The 14052-nt window shown below is 40.3% G+C and overlaps 1 pseudogene; it reads left to right on the top strand.

Moving 5' to 3' along the window:
• The first annotated feature begins 11765 nt into the window (after nucleotides 1–11765).
• Nucleotides 11766–12956, top strand: LOC143432426 (histone-lysine N-methyltransferase SETMAR pseudogene; annotated as a pseudogene).
• The last annotated feature ends 1096 nt before the right edge of the window (nucleotides 12957–14052 follow it).

Below are 14052 nucleotides of genomic sequence, written 5' to 3' on the forward strand. Positions count from 1 at the left end.
CACATTCATTTGAAGTGTATGCGAGGTATACATGGCACTTCGCAATGAATATTATATCTTATCAGGAAACGTAGATATGAGATGCGATATGACGGTTTAAGAAGCATTAGAACACTATTGCTTCGATACGTAGACATCTGCAAACGCTACTTTCTAGCAAGGAAGTGTCGCATTTACATTCTTTTGAAAGGAATACGAGGTATACATGGCACTTCGCAATGAATATTATATCTTATCATGAAACATAGAAATGAGATGCGATATGGCGATTTAAGAAGCATTAGAAATCTATTGCTTCGATACGTAGACATTTGCAAACGCTATTTGCAAGTAAGGAAGAGTCGCCTTTACATTCTTTCGAAGTGAATACGAGGTATACATAACACTCCACAATGAATATTATATATTATCATGAAACATAGTAGTGAGTAGCGATATCGCTTTTTGAGAAGCATTAGAACACTATTGCTTCGATACGTAGACATCTGCAAACGCTATTTCCTTGCAAGGGAGTCTCGCATTTACATTCTTCTGAGGTGAATACGAGGTATACATGACACTCCTCAATTAAAATTATGTCTTATCATAAAACATAGAAATGAGATGTAATATGGCGATTTAAGAAGAATTAGAACTCTATTGCTTCGATACGTAGACATCTGCAAACGCTTCTTCCTAACAAGGAAGTGTCGCATTTACATTCTTTTGAAAGGAATACGAGGCATACATGACACTTCGCAATGAATACTATATCTTATCATGAAACATAGAAATGAGATGCGATATGGCGATTTAAGAAGCATTAGAACTCTATTGCTTCGATACGTAGACATCTGCAAACGCTACTTCCTAGCAAGTAAGTGTCGCATTTACATTCTTTTGAGGTGAATACGAGGTATATATGATAGTTCGCAATGAATATTATATCTTATCATGAAACATAGACGTGAGACTTGGTATCGCGTTTTAAGAAGCATTGGAACTCTATTACTTCGAAACCTAGGCATCTAAATCGCTATTCTACTACAAAGAACTGTGGGCTTTACATGCTTTTGATGTATTGAGATGATTTTGTCTGCCCTGCACCAGGACGGTTATCGGGCGTGCTTCCTCATCCGGACGGGTATAAGCAAACGGAATCTACCATCAACCGCCCAGTTACACACAGCTCACTGAAACGTGCGATGGGAATATCCAGATGTGCCGCGGCGTGTTTCCCGTGCGTGAGTCATTCAGCTAGTCCGCCAGAGGGGACGAATCCCAACAGGCGGAGTGCCCCCATTGGAACCTCAGTTAGGCGACGTCACTACGTGTACGCGATCGCGCTCACTCTGACCCTTTTTGATTTAAGATGAATCAGTTTGGCCAAATTTATTGATGATCCAGGCTACCAGCCTCAGTCTTGTTCAATTTTACTTTATGAATGTGGCTCAGACTAGTTTGGGCATATTAATAATGCACCAAACCCCCGAGTCGCAGAATTATTCAATAACCCCAGTGATCCGTTAGCCGCCGGGTAAGCCCGACGGCCAGGTTCCGTCACGAGGAAGTGGGGATGGGTACTTCATGGACACCCAGGTTCTGGAACCCCGTATTGGCAAGATATTTATTGTCTGCCCTACACCGGTATGGTGATCGGGTATGGTTCCTGACCCAAGCGGGTATACCCAGACGGAATCTACAATCTACCAACCAGTTACTCCCACCTCACTGAAAGGGGCGATTGGAAAATCCAGATGTGCCGCAGCTCCTTTCCCAGCGGGTGAGCCTTTCAGCTATTCCGTCAGAGAGGACGAATACTAACCGCCGGAGTACCCACGGGGAACCTCGGGGAGGCGGACTCACTGCGTGTACGCGAACACGCTCACTCTGACCCTTTTTGAATTATTAAGCATCAGTTTGGCCAAATTTATAGATGCTCCAGACTGCCTGCTCAGTCTATTCAATTTTGCTTTACGAAAAGTATTCGGACTATTTTGGGCAATCGTTGATGCACCAAACCTCCGAGTCTTAAATTAATTCGATTGGATATTGTAGCCCCAGAGCCCCGTTAGCCACCGAGCAAGCCCGGCGCCCAGGTTCCACCGCGAGGAGGTGGGGATGGGTACATCCTGGACACCCAGGTTCTGGAACCCTTATTGGCAAGATATTGTTAATCCTACACCAGGGCGGTGATCGGATTTGCCTCCTCGCCCGAAAGGGCATATGCCAATAGGTTTGCCCTCTACCAACTAGTTCTTCCATGTCACTGAAAGGGGCGATGGAAAAATCCAGATGTGCCGGGGCGCCTTTCCCACCGGACGAGTCCTTCAGCTACTCCGTCGGAGAGGACGAATCCTAACCGCCGGAGTACCCACGGGGAACCTCGGGGAGGCGGACTCGCTACGTGTACGCGAACACGATCACTCTGACCCTTTCTGAATTATTGTGCATCAGTTTGGCCAAATTTATAGATGCACCAGACTGCCTGCTCAGTCTATTCAATTTTACTGTACGAATGGATTCGGACTATTTTGGGCAGTCGATAATGCACCAAACCTCCGAGTCCGGGTATAATTCGATTTGGCCAGAGCCCCGTTAGCCGCCGGGAAGGTCCCCGACGCCCAGGTTCCACCACGAGGAGGTGGGGATGGCACTTCCTGGACACCCAGGTTCTGGAACCCTTATTGGCAAGATATACATAACGCGTTGCATTGATATTACTGTGACGTTCGCCGAACATTTTGGAACCTTCTACACCCCCCAGTAGAGCCGCACACACCGCCGGCCGCCATTGCAGAGACGAGCATACCGACACACGGTAATACAGACCGATGGCAGATCTAACCACCCTCGCACCAGGGATTTGGACCACTCGATCGCGTCACGACGCGTACCTGTCAGACAGCTGGAGCCCAAGTGTGTCACAGCCTCCGTACGAGGACCATTCCACTTAATATGAAGTGTCGCCCGTCGTTACGCACCCGTATCCATACTTTACATACTTCTATAATTAAAATTAAGCAAATCCTAGAATTTGAGCACACTACACTCGAGGTACATGCATGACACAACACGCACAAGCTATCATAAGCCATCTCATGTATAATCCTAATTTTAAGAGCGTATGTAACCGGTATAGGAAATAAGCAAAGCGCCCGAGCGAGCGCCAGACGCTTGTGGCTCACGCCGAACGCGCGCGCCCCAGCACGACCGTACATCCCACTTCGTAGGACGAGTGTTCGCCCCACTCTGGCGCCCCGCGACTCGCGCGCCACGCGATCCGAGGAGGTCGCGGGTCGGCCAGCTGAAAGTGCAGTTCGAGTCATCCGCTCGAAGCGTGCGGACCGCTCTCACTTCTAATTCAAACCAAGTTCAAGTCATCCGCTCCAAGCGAGCGGACCTCTCTGAACCCTAAACTGTAATTCAGGCCGATTTCGACTATACTAACTCAAGTTTCTAATTATCATTCCAAATATATTCTAAAATTATCGAATCCTAGTACTTATTCAACTTTTGCATAGGGAAGTAACAGTGTAAGCGTAGTCTTATTTTGAAAATACTTTATTTTACCAGTACTTACAATTCTCATTATTCCAACCATTTCTTGTTTTACTATTATTATAAATTCTCTATTACGAAGTCTTCCACGAGTCCACGCGTCTTGGTGATAATTCACTCGCTCTAACCTTTAGTCAAACTCGGTAATCGACCAGTTAGAACGGACCACCGCTTAGCTGCATCGACCCACATCGAGACTAGAGCAAAGACGCACGATTTTCCATATTCCTGGAGCGGTAATCTAGAGCGGACCACCGCTTAGTGTACACGTATTTGGACGTTTGGCATCCGACTCGAATGCGCCGTTCCGGTACATCCAAACGAACTCGCCGCAAGAGAGGGATAAACTTCTTACGATCACAGGTGCGCAAATACATTTGTGCAACCGTCAACACGTGCATATATCACTGCACCGTCTCTTCTTTCGCTACATACCGGCCGAACAGCCGTCCCGCACCGCCGTATCTATCGCCGATCCGCACTGGAGAGTAGGCTACCACGGTAATCATCCCGCTGACGATTCCGCACAACAGCCCGTACGCAGGAACCATACCCGAGGACGATCCGGACCGACGACAATACTTGCAGCAAGGATATTGAATATTAGCAGCTATCAAGACACCAAAGGTAAGTAAACGTTATCTTAACTTCGTCCGCGCCTTTTCGATCCGTGTTTTGCGAGCAAAATGTGTCCGGACTTTGACGCAACTGTGCCATCCGAACCGCTTTTGGCTGCGTATCTCTCCGGCTAGACGTTAGTTATCCGCGATCCGAGACGTGACATTACATCTTATCATGAGACATAAAAATGAGATGCAACTTCGCGTTTTATGTAGAATTAGATGTACATAGCTTCAATACGTAGACATCTAGAAACGCTATTTCCTAGCAAGGAAGTGTCGCATTTACATTCCTTTAATGTGTAGACGACGAATACATAACACTGCATACTGAATATTATATCCTATCACGAAACATAGAAATGAGATGCAACTTCGCGTTTTATGTAGAATTAGATGTACATAGCTTCAATACGTAGACATCTAGAAACGCTATTTCCTAGCAAGGAAGTGTCGCATTTACATTCCTTTAATGTGTAGACGACGAATACATAACACTGCATACTGAATATTATATCCTATCACGAAACATAGAAATGAGATGCAACTTCGCGTTTTATGTAGAATTAGATGTACATAGCTTCAATACGTAGACATCTGCAAACGCTATTTCCTAGCAAGGAAGTGTCGCATTTACATTCCTTTAATGTGTAGACGACGAATACATAACACTGCATACTGAATATTATATCCTATCACGAAACATAGAAATGAGATGCAATGCCGCATTTTAAGAAGCATTAGAACTCTATTGCTTCAACAAGTAGACATCTGCAAACGCTACTTCCTAGCAAGGAAGTGTCACATTTACATGCATTTGAAGTGAATACAAGGTATACATAACACTCCACAATGAATATAATATCTTATCATGAATCATAGAAATGAGATGCAATATCTCGTTTTAAGTAGCATTAGAAATCTATTGCTACGATACGTAGACATCTGCAAACGCTGTTTCCCAGCAAGGAAGTGTCGCATTTACATTCATTTGAAGCGTAGACGAGGAATACATAACACTTGGCAATGAATATTATATCTTATCTTGAAACATAGAAATGAGATGCGATATCGAGTTTCAGGAAGCATTAGAACTACATTGCTACGATACGTAGACATCTGCAAACGCTATTCCCTAGCATGGAAGTGTCGCATTTACATTCTTTGGAAGAGAATTCGAGGTATACATAACACACCACATTGAATATTATATCTTATCATGAGAATTAGGAATGAGATGCGATAGCGCGTTGTAAGAAGCATTAGAACTATATTGCTTCGATCCGTAGACATCTGGAAACACAAATTCCTAGAAAGGAAGTGTCGCATTTACATTCAATTGAAGCGCAGACGAGCAATACATAACACTTCGCAATGAATATTATATCTAATCATGAAACATACAAATGAGATGCGATATCTCGTTCTAACAAGCATTAGAAGTCTATTGCTACGATACGTAGACATCTACAAACGCTACTTCCTAGCAAGGAAGTGTCGCATTTACATTCTTTTGAAGTGAATACGACTTATACATGACAATTCGCAATGAATATTATACCTTATCATGAAACATAGAAATGAGATGCGATATCTCGTTTTATGAAACATTAGAACACTGTTGTTTCGATACGTAGACATCTGGACCAGCTATATCCTAGCAAGGAAGTGTCGCATTTACATTCATTTGAAGTGAATACGAGGTATACATGACACTTCGCAATGGATATTATATCTTATCATGAAACATAGGAATGTGATGCGATATCGCATTATAAGAAGCATTAGAACTCTATTGGTACGATACGCAGACATCTGCAAACGCTATTTCCCAGCAAGAAAGTGTCGCACTTACATTCTTTTGAAGTGAATACGAGATATACATGACACTTCGCAATGTATATTATATCTTATCCTGAAAAATAGAAATGAGATGCGATATCGCGTTAAATGAAGCATTAGATCTCTATTGCTTAGAAACGTAGACATCTAAAACCGCTACTCCGTAGCAACGAAGTGTGGGATTTACATTCTTTGGAAGTGTTGACGAGTTATACATAACGCGTCGCAATGATATTACCTGTTATCATGATACATAGAAATGGGATGCGATATCGCGTTTTATGATGCGTTTCAAACCTATTGCTGCGATACGTAGACGTCCGCAAACGCTATTCCGTCACAGGGAAGACTGGGATTTCCATTCTTTTGAAGTTTGGACGAGGAATACATAACACTTCGCAATGAATTTTATATCATACCATGAAACAAAGTAATGAGATGCAATTTCGCGTTCTAAGAAGCATTAGATCTCTATTTCTACGATACGTAGACATCTGCAAACGCTATTTCCTAGAAAGGAAGTGTCGCATTTACATTCCCTTGAAGTGAATACGAGGTATACATGACACTTCGCAATGAATATTATATCTTATCATGATACATAGAAATTAGATGCGACATCGCGTTTTAAGAAGCGTTAGAACTCTATTGCTACGATACGTAGACATCTGCGAACACTATTTAATAGCAAGGAAGTGTCGCATTTACATTAATTTGAGGCGTAGACTAGGAATACATAACACTTCGCAATGAATATTATATCTTATCATGAAACACAGAAATGAGATGCGATATCGCGTTTTAAGAAGCATTAGATCCCTATTACTGCGATACGTAGACATCTGCAAACGCTATTTCCTAACAAGGCTGTGTCGCATTTACATTCCTTTGATGTGTAGACGACGAATACATAACACTGCATATTGAATATTATATTTTATCACGAAACGTAGAAATGAGATGCAATGCCGCATTTTAAGAAGCATTAGAACTCTATTGCTACAATACGTAGACATCTGCAAACGCTATTTCCTAGAAAGGAAGTGTCGTATTTACATTCCGTTGAAGTGAATACGAGGTATACATGACACTTCGCAATGTATATTATATCTTATCATGAAACATACAAATGAGATGCGATATCGCGCTTGAAGAAGCATTGGAACTCCATTGCTTCGATACGTAGACATCTGGAAACGCATTTCCTGGCAAGGAAGTATGGCATTTACATTCTTTTGATGTGTAGACGAGCTATACATAACACTTCGTAATGAATACTATATCATATCATGGAACATAGAAACGAGATTCTATATCGCGTTTTAAGAAATATTGGAACACTATTGGTTCTATACGTAGATATCTGGAAACGCATTTCCTAGAAAGGAGGTGTGGCTCTTACATTCTTTTGAAGTGTAGACGAGGTGTACATAACACTTCGGAATGAATATTATATCTTATCATGAAACATACAAATGAGACGCGATATCGCGCTTTAAGAAGCATCAGAACTCTATTGCTTCGATACGTAGAAACCTGAAAACACATTTCCTAGCAAGGAAGTGTGGCATTTACATTCTTTTGAAGTGTACTCGAGGTATACCTAACACTTCGCAATGAATATTATATCTTATCGTGAAACACAAAACTGAAATGCGTTATCGCGTTTTGAGAATCAATACAACTCTATAGCTTCGATATGTAGGCATCTGGAAACGATATTTCCTAGCAAGGATGTGTTGCATTTACATTCTTTGGAAATGTAGACGAGGTATACATAACACTTCGCAATGAATAATTATATCTTATCATGAATCATAGAACTGCGATGGGATATCGCTTTTTAAGAAGCATAAGAACTCTATTGCTTCGATACGTAGACATCTGCAAACGCTATTTCCTAGCAAGTAATAGTCGCACTTGCATTCTAATGAAGTGAATACGAGGCATACATGACACTTTGCAATGAATATTATATCTTATCATGAAACATAGATGTGAGATTCGATATCGCGTTTTAAGCAGTATTAGAACTCTATTGCTACGATACGTAGACATCTGCAAAGGCTATTTCCTGGCATGGAAGTGTCGCATTTACATTCTTTAGAAGTGAGTACGAAGTATACGTGACACTTCGCAACGCATATTATATCTTATCGTGAAACATAGAAATGAGATGAGATATCGCGATTTAAAAGGCATTAGAACTCTACAGCTACGATATGTAGACATCTGCAAACTCCATTTAATAGCAAGGAAGTATCGCATTTACATTCTTTTGAAGAGAATACGAGGTAGACATGACACTACACAATGAATATTGTATCTTATCATGAAACATAGAAATGTGATGCGATATTGCGTTTGAAGAAGCATTAGAACACTATTGCTTCGATACGTAGACAACTGGAAACGCATTTCCTAGCAAGGAAGTGTGGCATTTACATTATCTTAAAGTGTAGACGTGGTGTACACAACACTTCGTAATAAATATTATATCTTAGTATGAAACATAGAAATGAGATGCGATATCGCGTCTTAAGAAGTAATGGAACTCTATTGCTTCGACACGTAGACATCTGGAAACGCCGTTTCCTAGGAAGGAAGAGTGGAATTTGAATTCTTTTGAAGCATAGACGAGGTATACATGAAACTTCGCAATGAATATTATATCTTATCAGCAAACATAGAAATGAGATGCGATATCGCGTTTTAAGAAGCATTAGAAATCTATTGCTACGATACGTAGACATCTGCAAACGCAACTTCCAGGCAAGGAAGTGTCGCATTAACATTCTCTTGAAGTGAATAGGAGGCATACATGACACTTCGCAATGAATATTATATCTTATCATGAAACATAGGAATGAGATGCGTTATCGCGTTTTGTGAAGCATTAGAACTCTATTGCTACGATACGTAGATATCTGCAAACGCTATATCCTAGCAAGGAGAGTCGCATTTACATTCTTTTGAAGTGAATACGAGATATACATGACACTTCGCAATGAGAATTATATCTTATCATGAAACATAGGAATTAGATGCGTTATCGCGATTTGTGAAGCATTAGAACTCTATTGCTACGATACGTAGATATCTGCAAACGCTATTTCCTAGCATGGAAGTTTCGCATTTACATTCTTTTGAAGTGAAAACGAGATGTACATGACACTTCGCAAATGAATATTATATCTTATCATGAAACATAGGAATGAGTTGCGATATCGCGTTTTGAGAAGCATTAGAACACTATTGCTTCGATACGTAGACATCTGCAAGCGCTACTTCCTAGGAAGGAAGTGCCGCTTTTACATTCTTGTGATGTGAGTACGAGGTATACATGACACTTCGCAATGAATGTTATATCTTATCATGAATCATAGAAGTGAGATGCGATATCGCGTTTTGAGAAGCACTAGAACTCTATTGCTACGATACGTAGACATCTGCAAACGCTATTTGCTAGCAACGAGAGTCGCATTTACATTCTTTTGAAGTGAATACGAGATATACATGACACTTCGCAATGAGAATTATATCTTATCATGAAACATAGAAGTGAGATGCGATATGGCGTTTTAAGAAGCATTAGAAATCTATTGCTGCGATACGTAGACATCTGCAAACGCTATTTCCTAGCATGGAAGTTTCGCATTTACATTCTTTTGCAGTTAATACGAGATATACATGACACATCGGAATCAATATTATAGCTTATCATGAAACATAGGAATGAGTTGCGATATCGCGTTTTGAGAAGCATTAGAACACCATTGCTTCGATACGTAGACATCTGCAAGCGCTACTTCCTAGCTAGGAAAGTGCCGCTTTTACATTCTTCTGAAGTGAATACGAGATATACATGACACTTCGCAATGAATATTGCGAATTATTTACATTCTATTGAAGTGAATACGAGATATACATGACACTTCGCAATGAATATTATAGCTTATCATGAAACATAGGAATGAGTTGCGATATCGCGTCTTGAGAAGCATTAGAACACCATTGCTTCGATACGTAGACATCTGCAAGCGCTACTTCCTAGCTAGGAAAGTGCCGCTTTTACATTCTTCTGAAGTGAATACGAGATATACATGACACTTCGCAATGAATATTGTATCTTATCATGAAACATAGAAGTGAGATGCGATATGGCGTTTTAAGAAGCATTAGAACTCCATTGCTACGATACGTAGACATCTGCAAACGCTATTCCCTAGCATGGAAGTGTCGCATTTACATTCTTTTGCAGTTAATACGAGGTATACATGACACTTCGCAATGAATATTATAACTTACCTCGAACCATAGAAGTGAGATGCTATATCGCGATTTAAGAAGCACTAGAACTCTATTGCTACGATGCGTAGACATCTGCAAACGTTGTTTCCTAGCAAGGAAGTGTTACATTTACATTCTTGTGAAGCGAAATCGACGTATACATAACACTTCGCAATGAATATTATATCTTATCATGAAACATAGAAGTGAGATGCGATATCGCATTTTAAGAAGCATTAGAACTCTATTGCTACGATACGTAGACATCTGCAAACGCTATTTCCTAGCATGGAAGTGTCGCATTTACATTCTTTTGAAGTGAATACGAGGTATACATAACACTCCACAATGAATATGATATCTTGTCACGAAACATAGAAATGAAATGCGACATCTCGTTTTAAGTAGCATTAGAACTCTATTGCTACGATACGTAGACATCTGGAAACGCTATTTCCTAGCATGGAAGTGTCATATTTACATTCTTTTGAAGTGAATACGAGATATACATGACACTTCGCAATGAATATTATATCTTATTCATGAAACATAGGAATGAGGTGCTATATCGCGATTTGAGAAGCATTAGAACTCTCTTGCCAATATACGTAGACATCTGCAAACGCTATTTCCTAGCATGGAAGTGTCGCATTTACATTCTTTTGAAGTGAATACGAGGTATACATGACACTTTGCAATGAATATTATATCTTATCATGAAACATAGATGTGGGACGCGATATCGCGTTTTTAAGAAGCACTAGAACTCTATTGCTACGATGCGTAGACATCTGCAAATGTTATTTCCTAGCAAGGAATTGTAGCATTTACATTCTTTTGAAGTGAATACGAGGTATACATAACACTCCACAATGAATATGATACCTTATCACGAAAGATAGAAATGAAATGCGGCATCTCGTTTTAAGTAGCATTAGAACTCTATTGTTACGATACGTAGATATCTGGAAACGCTATTTCCTAGCATGGAAGTGTCGCATTTACATTCTTTTGAGGTGAATACGAGGTATACATGACACTTCTGAATGAATATTATATCTTATTCATGAAACATAGGAATGAGGTGCTATATCGCGATTTGAGAAGCATTAGAACTCTCTTGCCAATATACGTAGACATCTGCAAACGCTATTTCCTAGCATGGAAGTGTCGCATTTACATTCTTTTGAAGTGAATACGAGGTATACATGACACTTTGCAATGAATATTATATCTTATCATGAAACATAGATGTGGGACGCGATATCGCGTTTTAAGAAGCACTAGAACTCTATTGCTACGATGCGTAGACATCTGCAAATGTTATTTCCTAGCAAGGAATTGTAGCATTTACATTCTTTTGAAGTGAATACGAGGTATACATAACACTCCACAATGAATATGATACCTTATCACGAAAGATAGAAATGAAATGCGGCATCTCGTTTTAAGTATTAGGTTGGTGCGTATGAAATGTCGGATTCTCTTTACATGCGGACGTTTTCCTCCCCGTTTTCGTTATATTTTTGTATTTGGCATAACCTCATTCATACTCGTATTGTCCATTGCCAGAGGACTCATTTCAACAAAATAGGTTTTCTCGAAGGTCTTCCCTTTTTTATTTCTTTTGAGTTTATTACCGATATGAATTCTGCCGACATTCGTGTCATTTTCTTATATGAGTACAAACTTGGTAAGAGTGCTGCAAAAGCTGCACGCAACGTAAACCAAGCGTTTGGGGAGAATACGGTTAACGATCGGAAAGTGCAGCGTTGGTTCGAAAAATTTCGGACTGGCGATTTTTCACTGCAAAATGAGCCGCGCGGAACACCCAAAACGTCTGTGAAGAATGATGACCTGAAGGGTCTAGTAGAAGCGGATCCAGCCGTATCCACGAGGGAACTTGCTATCAGGATGAAAGTTGACCATACAACGATATGGAGACACCTTTCTGAGATTGGTAAGGTTAAGAAGATGGACAAGTGGGTACCGCACGCACTGACAGAGCGAAATAAGCTGGATCGGTTAAACGTATGCTCATCATTGCTAACCCGATTTCACCGAGAGCCATTTTTTGATCGGATCATTACGTGTGACGAAAAATGGGTTCTTTATGACAATAGAAAGAGGTGTGCTCGGTGGCTTGACAAGGATGAGGTTTGTGCCCATACTCCAAGGCCATCGCTTCATCCACGGAAGATTTTGTTCACAGTTTGGTGGAACGCGGCTGGGGTAATCCATTATTCGTTCCTTCGACCTGGGGAGACAATTACGGCCGAAAAGTACTGCCAGTACATTGATGAGATGCACGATAAGTTAAAAATTGTACTCCCATCGCTTGTGAATCGGCATGGCCCGCTACTGCTCCATGACAACGCTCGGGCCGCATACATCGCACAAAACATTGCGAAACTGAACGAACTGGAATACGAAGTTTTGCAGCATCCACCATATTCACCGGATCTCTCGCCGACCGATTTTCATTTTTTCAAGCATTTAGAGCTGTTTTTAAGGGGCAAACACTATGAAAATGAAGACAGTCTAAAAAACTCGATATCAGAGTTTATTAATTCTAAAGACCAAGATTTTTTAAAAAAAGGCATCTACGCTTTAAAATCTCGTTGGGAGAAGTGTATTGAAGCGAATGGAGCATACTTTGATTGAATAAACAGCTTTTGAAGAAAGATATACAGTTTTATACAATCACTTAAGAATCCGACATTTCATACGCACCAACCTAATAGCATTAGAACTCTATTGCTACGATACGTAGATATCTGGAAACGCTATTTCCTAGCATGGAAGTGTCGCATTTACATTCTTTTGAAGTGAATACGAGGTATACATGACACTTCTGAATGAATATTATATCTTATCATGAAACATAGAAGTGAGATGCGATATCGCGTTTTAAGAAGCATTAGAACTCTATTGCTACGATAGGTAGACATCTGCAAACAATATCTCCTAGCAAGGAGGTGTCACATTTACATTCTTTTGAAGTGAATACGAGGTATACATGACACTTCGCAATGAATATTATATCTTATCATGAAACATAGGAATGAGGTGCTATATCTCGTTTTGAGAAGCATTAGAACTCTATTGCTAATATACGTAGACATCTGCAAACTCTATTTCCTAGCAAGGAAGAGTCCCATTTACATACATTGAAGTGAATACGAGGTTTAAGTGACACTTCGCAATGAATATTATGTCTTATCATGAACCATAGGAATGGGATGCTATATCGCGATTCAAGAAGCTTTAGATCTCTGTTGCTTGGATACGTAGACATCTGCAAACGCTATTTCATAGCAAGGAATTGTCGCACATACATTCACTTGAAGTGAATACGATGTATACATGACACTTTGCAATGAATATTATACCTTATCATGAAACATAGAAGTGAGATGCGATATCGCGTTTTAAGAAGCATTAGAACTCCATTGCTACGATATGTAGAAATCCGCAAACGCTTTTTCCTAGCAAGCAAGTGGCGCATTCACATTCTTTTGAAGTGAATACTAGGTATACGTAACAATCGGCAATGAATATTATACCTTATCGCGATACATAGAAGTGTAATGGGACATCGCGAATTAAGAAGCATTAGAACTCTATTCCGTCGATACGGACACATCTGCCACCGATATTACCTAGCAAGGAAATGTAGCATTTACATTGTTTTGGAGTGAATATGAGGTATACATGACACTTTGCAATGAATAGTATATCTAACCATGAAACATAGAAA

This window comes from Xylocopa sonorina, unplaced genomic scaffold (assembly GCF_050948175.1).
Source record: "Xylocopa sonorina isolate GNS202 unplaced genomic scaffold, iyXylSono1_principal scaffold0194, whole genome shotgun sequence".
NCBI lineage: Eukaryota > Metazoa > Arthropoda > Insecta > Hymenoptera > Apidae > Xylocopa > Xylocopa sonorina.